Raw genomic sequence first — 9,388 nt, forward strand, 5'->3', positions numbered from 1 at the left:
CATAACAGATAGTGGCATACCATACAATTATCACAAAGACAATCGTCTCTACTATATCTCCTACTAGTAGGCCGGCATTAGTGCCTTAGACCCACTTCTACTGGAAGGTAACTCGCCTCAATGTCGTGAAGTAGCTGAATTGTCTTCGGCTCCTGGATCAACTTCTCTCAAACTCCTACACATAATTATCTCCTTTAATTCCCCTTTCATACTAATAACTACTTTAAGGGTCAACTCTGGTCAAAGGTCAAAGTCAAAGTCAACATCCTGGTCAAAGTCAACATCCTGGTTGACTCAACTCGCTGAGTTGGTCCATCAACTCGTCGAGTTCCATGATCCATAAAACCCTGGAAATCTCGATCCAACTCGTCGAGTTCTTTCATGAACTCGTCGAGTTCCTCCTCATAGCATAGTCGGGACATTTCACTCACAACTCGCCGAATTCCTTGATCTTCATAACCAAAAACCATGGCCAACTCGCTGAGTCATCTCCTAAACTCAACGAGTTCGCTCAGTAACAGAAAAGGTTGGGGGACCACGACCCAACTCGCCGAGTCGGATGAACAACTAACTCGTCGAGTCCCCCTAAGTCTAAATCCACTAGGGTGATTCCGAACTCGGACAGCGCTTCGTTATCTCAAAACAATTTTCCCTCAACAAAACCTAGTATCAATACCACTAGGGTTTAGTCTAACGTTAACCGCGACTAATTAATAATCTAGCTATTATTACTATTATATAAGCGTTAAACAACACTCTATATAACTCATAATAATAGCCCAAATAATTATTTTAAGGTCCTAATAATGTTACTATAATTAATTAGAAGCTATATTAAAAATAGCGTAGGCGTAGCTCACTTACAGCGGGTTTTATAGAAAACCGGGCTTTGCTTGGAGCAGCGTTTCCGAACCGAAAGACCCTTTTTCTCGGGACTCGGGGAGCCTCGGGGCTTCCTTCGGGTGCTAGGGGGTTACCTAGGCTTTAGGGGGGTTGGAATGGGTTAGAGAGAGAAAGAAGTTAGAGAGAGAAATGAGAATGGTGTGGAAATCCGAGCAACTTCGCACCCTTTATATAAGGCCTGATCTCGGACTATGCGGCGCGTTCGGAAATGCTACGCTGGGCGTAGCTTCAGATAAGGTCGACAGGTGGCGGAGTCTCGGTGGTGCGACGTGTTCGCTTCTGGGCCGAGGAGAACAGCTGTACGCAGCGTGTACCCGAGCTCGGACGCTGGGCGTAGGTGAGGGGCGACGTGTTGTAATCCGAAGCGAAGCCTTGGGCAACAAGCAACGGCTCAGATGCGGCCACGTCATCACCCTTCTCGCAGATTCACAATTTTGCTTCCCGACTTCTAAAATTCATAACTTTCGCATACGAGCTTCGTTTTCGACGTTCCTTATATCCATGTGTAGGCGGGAACGTACTCTACAACTTTCGTTTAGACTCCTTCGGCTAATTTTGACTTTATTTTAAATTTATATTTTTATCAGGCCGGGACAGGATTGGTCCGTTAAAAATTCATAACCTCTTCATCCGACGTCCGTTTTCGTCTGTCTTTTTATCGTTATGCTACTATTAACGAGATCTTCGACTCTCGTTTAGGTTGTGTCAACTACAAACCGCTCGATCTAATATTCGAACTTCGGGCTGTACACTGCTAAGCCGAAACTTCGAAAAATCATAACTTCCTAATACGAAGTCAGATTTGGGCGTTCTTTTTAGGGACACTCTTGGTTTAAAGTTTTCTATGACTTTCATTTAGATTGCTAAGGCTAAAAATCGCTCTATCGTAAATTCACTATTTACGCTTCCCGGTGCCGTGCCGGTTCCGTCGCGAAACTTCGACGGGTCATAACTTCTTCGTTATAACTCGGATTTCGGCGTTCTTTATATCCCCAGAATCTTTGTTTCGACCACTACAACTTTATGTAGAGATATCGGGTTTATCTCACACTTTAATTTTGACGCTTATTTTTATTCTTTATTTATTACACATTTATAAATAAGCAATAAGCATATAAAGGCACATAATTCACATAATACTCAAATATTTCATCTTTATTATCTCAAAAGAGTTACAATAGTTGACCTAGACTATTACATCATCTGATAATGCTTAGCCCCGAAACCCGGGCGTTACAATTCTCTCCCCCTTAGGATGATTCCGTCCCGGAATCATGCGTCAGCAAACAGATGTGGATAGCGACTCATCATGTCACCCTCTGTTTCCCAAGTGAGATTCGGCCCATTCGAATGTTTCCATCGGACTAGCACTAAGTCGAACATCTTGCGTCGTAACTTCTTAGTCTTACGGTCAACAATTGCCTCGGGCTCTTCGATTAGCCTCTTATTCTCATCCATTCTTAACTCTGAGATCGAAATTATGTCGGGAACTTCTCCTGTGAACTTCCTCAAATAACACACATAGAAGGTGTTATGAATACCATCTAGTTCTTCGGGTAATTCGAGCTTGCAAGTTTGGTTCCCAATCTTCTGAAGAAATTTGAATGGTCCAATAAACCTCGGACTCAACTTTCCTCGTTTCCCGAATCTTATAAGTCCCTTCCACGGTGAGACTTTAAGCAAAACCGAATCCCCAACTTCAAAAGTCATCGGTTGTCTTTTCTTGTCAGCATAGCTCTTCTGACGATCACGAGCTGCTAACATTCTTTCCCTAACCACCTTCAGCTTCTCAGCAGTTTCATGGACTATCTCGGGGCCCATAAACTGCTTTTCTCCAGCCTCAAGCCAACAAGACGGCATACGACACTTCTGTCCGTACAAAGCTTGATAAGGCTCCATCTTGATGCTCGAGTGGAAATTATTGTTATAGGAAAACTCTACTAGAGGTAAGTGCTCGTCCCAGTTCCCTTGGAACTCCAGGGTACATGCTCTTAGCATATCTTCCAGCGTTTGAATCGTTCTTTCGCTCTGGCCATCAGTCTGCGGATGGTAAGTTGTACTCAAACACAACTTCGTACCCAATTCCTTTTGTAGACTTCTCCAGAACCTTGATGTGAAACGACTGTCACGATCTGATACAATCGTTAGAGGAACACCGTGAAGTCTTACTATCTCCTTCACGTAAGCATTTGTGAGCTTATCCATAGACCACCTCTCGTTGGCTGCTATGAAGTGTGCACTCTTAGTGAAACGATCCACGACCACCCAAATCATGTCGTGACCGTTCTTCGTTCTAGGTAGTTTAGTCACAAAATCCATGGTGATGTCTTCCCATTTACCCATGGGTACAGGTAAAGGTTCTAAACTCCCAGATGGTTTCTGATGTTGTGCCTTAACTCTTGTACATGTCACACACTCAACGACATACTTCGCAACATCGAGTTTCATCGTCGGCCACCAGTAGTAGGGTTTTAGGTCCCTATACATTTTTGTGCTACCAGGATGAATCGAGTACATGGTCTTGTGCGCTTCTTTCATCAAAAGTTCTCTTACTCCTCCTGTCTTAGGTACCCAAATCCGATCTTGGAATACCTTCAGTCCTTGACTGTTTGTACCGAACACTAAAGTTTTGCCCAAACGTTCTTCCTTTCGGTCATTCTTCTCTGAAGCTTCTTCTTGATCTTTCCTGATACTTTCCACAATCGTCGAGACAACTTCTATTCTCAACGCTCTTGGCCTTTTTCTCTCAAGTTTGACTTTTCGACTGAGAGCATCAGCGACAACATTTGCTTTACCAGGGTGGTAAAGTATCTCACAGTCATAGTCCTTGAGTAACTCCAGCCAGCGTTGTTGTCTCATGTTCAATTCCTTCTGATTAAAGAGATACTGGAGACTCTTATGATCAGTGAAAAGCTTGCACTTCGTGCCATAGAGGTAATGCCTCCATATCTTTAGGGCAAATACTACCGCTGCCAACTCCAGATCATGAGTGGGGTAGTTCTTTTCATGCTCCTTTAATTGTCGAGATGCGTATGTTATAACCTTTTCTCTTTGAGTTAGAACACATCCTAACCCGACTCCCGACGCATCGCTATACACAGCGAAATCTTCAACTCCGTCGGGTAGAGAAAGAATCGGTGCTTCACATAATTTCTTCTTCAGCTTCTCGAATGCTTCTTCGTGCTTCTCACTCCATGTATAAGTAGCTCCTTTGTGGGTCAAAGTTGTTAATGGAGCAGCTATCGAAGAAAAGCCTTGGATAAATCGTCCAGCTAATCCTAGAAAGCTTCGAATCTCCGTGGGACTTTTTGGTCGTTCCCACTTCATCACAGCTTCGATCTTTGTTGGGTCAACCATTATCCCCTCCTGGTTAACCACATGACCCAAGAATTGGACTTCTCGGATCCAAAAATCGCATTTGGAGAACTTAGCGTAAAGCTTCTCCTTCTTTAACACTTCCAACACTTCTCGTAGATGCTTGCCATGCTCTTCCTGGCTTCTTGAGTAAATCAGAATGTCATCTATGAACACTATCACGGATTTATCAAGGAATGGTTTACAAACCCTATTCATCTAATCCATGAACGCTACTGGAGCATTGGTTAGTCTGAATGACATAACCAAGAACTCGTAGTGTCCATATCTTGTTCTGAATGCAGTTTTCTCAATATACTGCTCTCTTACCTTTAGCTGATGATATCCTGACCTGAGATCGATCTTGGAGAAATAGCTCGAACCCTGCAGCTGATCGAATAGGTCATCAATCCTTGGCAATGGATACTTGTTCTTTACCTTTGCCTTGTTCAGCTCTCGGTAGTCTATACACATTCTCATGCTTCCATCCTTCTTTTTCACGAATAACACTGGAGCTCCCCAGGGTGATGAACTAGTTCTGATAAAACTGTTGTCCAACAACTCCTGAAGTTGCGTCATGAGCTCCTTCATCTCTGTCGGTGCTAATCGGTATGGTGATTTTGCTATTGGTGTCGTCCCTGGTAACAAGTCTATTCGAAACTCCACTTGTCTATCAGGCGGTAATCTGGGAAGATCTTCGGGAAAGACTTCCGGATAATCACACACCACTGGTATACTCTGCACCTCCTTCTTTTCCTTCTTAGCGTCGATAACAAATGCCAAGTACGATGCACATCCATTGGACAAACATTTCCTGGCTTTCATTAGGGAGATGATTCCAGAATTTACTCTGTATTTGTCCCCGTACACCATGAATGACTCTTTTCCAGGGGGATTTACCCTTACTATCTTCTTCCTGCAAAGAATCTCTGCATCGTTGGCGCTAAGCCAGTCCATTCCCAAAACGATGTCGAAACCGTTCAACTCTATGGGCAACAGCTCTTCGTGGAATTCGTTTTCGTTTAAGTCGATGACGACGTTCTTAATACGATTACTAACAGGTACGAACTTGCCACTGGCAACTTCTACAATCAGGGCATTATCAAGTTTTTCTACAGGCAATGCTAGTTTCCCACCAAATTTATGCGATACAAAGGAGTAGTTGGCTCCGGAATCAAACAGTATATTGGCAAGCAAACCATTTACAAGAAAGGTACCTGAAGCGACGTCTGCTGCCTCCTTCGCAGCCTCGAGCGTCATCTGGAAGGCTCTCACCTTCGGCTTCGGTGGAATGTTGGGCCTTGCCGCATCTTTCTTCTTCGGGCAATCCTTAGCAATGTGCCCTTCTTCACGGCACTCGTAGCACACCCTTTTGCTGGCGGTGCACTCATTGGCGTAATGCCCTGTCTTCCCACACTTGTAGCAGGTCACCTCCTCGCTACATTTCCCGAAGTGCTTCTTCTTACACTTCTCGCACCATTTCGATTCATTTCCTCCTCCCCCGAACTTCTTTAAACCAAACTTGCTCTTCTTATTGTTGGGTTTAGCAGACCCTTCAAATTTCCTCTTCTCGCCAACCTCAACCTTGCTGGCGACTCTTCCCTTGATCATTTCCTCCACAGATTTGGCAGCCCAGATAGCTGCCTCCAGAGTATGTGCCTGACGCACTGGCACCACGTACTCCCATGGAAGTCCCTTTGCGTACTTGTCGATTTTCGTCAGCTCATCTGGAACAAGACGCAAGGCGAACTTCATCTTCTCTATGAAGTTGTTGGTGTACTCATCAATGGATATGCTTCCTTTCTTCGGGGTTAGGAATTGGTTCTCTAGCTCAAGCACGTTTTGGGCTGAGCAATACTTACGTTTGAACTGCACCAAAAATTCTGCCCATGTTAGTTGCAGGGGCTCATTGGGGCTTAAAGTCTTCCCCAGGGTGTTCCACCAATGCACCGCGCCTCCTCTGAACTGGCGTACTGCAAACGTGGTTTACAACTTGCCTCTGCAACCACACGTCATGAAGGCTAGCTCCATCTCCGAGATCCAATCCATGAATCCGATCGGATCTTCCTTTCCAGTGAAAGTCGATGGCTTGCAAGTCAGAAAATACTTGTACTTGCATCCATTCCTCTCGAATCCGTTATCTTGGTTGTTCCTCCTATTCACTGGAGGATCAGCTTGACCAACGGTCCTGCTATAAGTTCCCCTCCTCAGACTGCCCTTCGTTCAACTCGGGCTCTTCGATCGGTATGGTAGCTTCCTCTCGATTTTGTTGGAGCAAACGTCTGGTTTCCTCCATTTGACGATCCAACATCATCTGGATCATCGCTTGCACTCCGGCCATCGTTATTGGCTCAGGAGCGGCTACCACAATCGGTATTTTCTCAATCACTTGAGGTTGGTTTCTGTTCCCATTTGCATTCCCGGCTCCACTGCGGGTTCTTGCCATTTCGATCTATACACCGAATAAGGTGAATTTAGATATTTATTTAGGATAGTCGTTTAAACCGTCATTATCACTCCGAAACGTTTACATGTTAGTTCTAATATCGTAGTCGTAAATTTAGAATCCTAAACACATAAGGTTTCCAGATCCGGTCGACAACAGACCATAGATCCGAACAAATAACAGCATATCAGGCACAAAGCATTTAGCACATAAAAGCATTTTAGGCATAATTCCTAAAATAAGCTAGTGCTCACATCTTACAATCATCGCTTAGCATTCTAAGTTTAAGTCTAGAAATCCTACAAATTCCTAGTTCGCTTAAACTAATGCTCTGATACCAACTGTGACATCCCCAATTTTCACGACCAGAAAAGACCGATTTGTTTATGCTTTATTTAAAAATCAGAGTAATAATTTTAAATAAAAGAGTTGCGGAATTTGTTCCCAAAACAAAATTTGATAAAGATTTATCAAATCATTTCCATAGAAATGTATTTCATTAAAAAGACTCGGGATGTCATGTTCGATACAGATCAAAAGCATAAACAGTACAACATAATCCTTACTACATTATTTCGTATTTACAGGCCTAAAATCCCTCATCTCTCATCCAAACATCTATGCTCATGCGCCACTACCTGTAATACAAGAAACTGAGTGGGTCAGGCTTGGGAGCCTGGTGAGCACATAGGGTTTTCAACCTACAATAAATAAGTTTATTAACTTTATCAAACCAATCAAACCCGATTACCCCTTCCCGTTATCCTCACTTTACGTCCCTAAAACATCTAACACAAGGGACCTAGTCTAAGGACTTTCATCGGGGTGACAACACATGCTTCGGGGGTTCCTCAATAATTCATGTCAAATAAGGCAACCATGTGGGGGATGGAGTACTGCTGGTGAGCACACAGTTCAAATAAACACCTACAGGTTGCGAGCCTGCTAGCGTTCCACTGGACTGTCTAGAATAGTCTGTGGTTGTCATCTATACTCCGCTAGATGACTGGATCATCAATAACATCTATAACGAGGCCTCTCATTATTTTATTTTGTCACACATCAACTATTACATCTACCCATGTTTTACCAAACACATTTTGTAGATATAATATACATATACAGTTTAAATCATTTAAAACATGTATAAAATCGTTCATCCAGCATAGATAGCAAGTATACAGTTAATATGCACACACATCACGTAATTTATATAAAATATTTCATATCTATGTGTAAGATGAAAGTAATTATGCACTCACCTGTTAAGGTGGTGATTCCGAACTCGGACAGCGCTTCGTTATCTCAAAATAATTTTCCCTCGACAAAACCTAGTATCAATACCACTAGGGTTTAGTCTAACGTTAACCGCGACTAATTAATAGTCTAGTTATTATTACTATTATATAAGTGTTAAACAACACTCTATATAACTCATAATAATAGCCCAAATAATTATTTTAAGGTCCTAATAATGTTACTATAATTAATTAGAAGCTATATTAAAAATAGCGTAGGCGTAGCTCACTTACAGCGGGTTTTATAGAAAACCGGGTTTTGCTTGGAGCAGCGTTTCCGAACCGAAAGACCCTTTTTCTCGGGACTCGGGGAGCCTCGGGGCTTCCTTCGGGTGCTAGGGGGGTTACCTAGGCTTTAGGGGGGTTGGAATGGGTTAGAGAGAGAAAGAAGTTAGAGAGAGAAGTGAGAATGGTGTGGAAATCCGAGCAACTTCGCACCCTTTATATAGGGCCTGATCTCGGACTACGCGGCGCGTTCGGAAATGCTACGCTGGGCGTAGCTTCGGATAAGGTCGACAGGTGGCGGAGTCTCGGTGGTGCGACGTGTTCGCTTCTGGACCGAGGAGAACAGCTGTACGCAGCGTGTACCCGAGCTCGGACGTTGGGCGTAGGCGAGGGGCGACGTGTTGTAATCCGAAGCGAAGCCTTGGGCAACAAGCAACGGCTCAGATGCGGCCACGTCATCACCCTTCTCGCAGATTCGCAATTTTGCTTCCCGACTTCTAAAATTCATAACTTTCGCATAAGAGCTCCGTTTTCAACGTTCCTTATATCCATGTGTAGGTGGGAACGTACTCTACAACTTTCGTTTAGACTCCGTCGGCTAATTTTGACTTTATTTTAAATTTATATTTTTATCAGGCCGGGACAGGATTGGTCCGTTAAAAATTCATAACTTCTTCATCCGACGTCCGTTTTAGTCTGTCTTTTTATCGTTATGCTACTATTAACGAGATCTTCGACTCTCGTTTAGGTTGTGTCGGCTAGAAACCGCTTGATCTAATATTCAAACTTCGGGTTGTACACTGCTAAGCCGAAACTTCGAAAAATCATAACTTCCTCATACGAAGTCAGATTTGGGCGTTCTTTTTTATGGACGCTCTTGGTTTAACATTTTCTACGACTTTCGTTTAGATTTCTAACGCTAAAAGTCGCTCTATCATAAATTCACTATTTACGCTTACCGGTGCCGTGTCGGTTCCGTCGCGAAACTTCGACGGGTCATAACTTCTTCGTTATAACTCGGATTTCGGCGTTCTTTATATTTTCGGAATCTTTGTTTCGACCACTACAACTTTATGTAGAGATATCGGGTTTATCTCACACTTTAATTTTGACGCTTATTTTTATTATTTATTTATTACACATTTATAAATAAGCAATAAGC

This window comes from Lactuca virosa, chromosome 5 (genome assembly GCF_052849685.1).
Source record: "Lactuca virosa cultivar CGN04683 chromosome 5, Lactuca_virosa_CGN04683_v6, whole genome shotgun sequence".
NCBI lineage: Eukaryota > Viridiplantae > Streptophyta > Magnoliopsida > Asterales > Asteraceae > Lactuca > Lactuca virosa.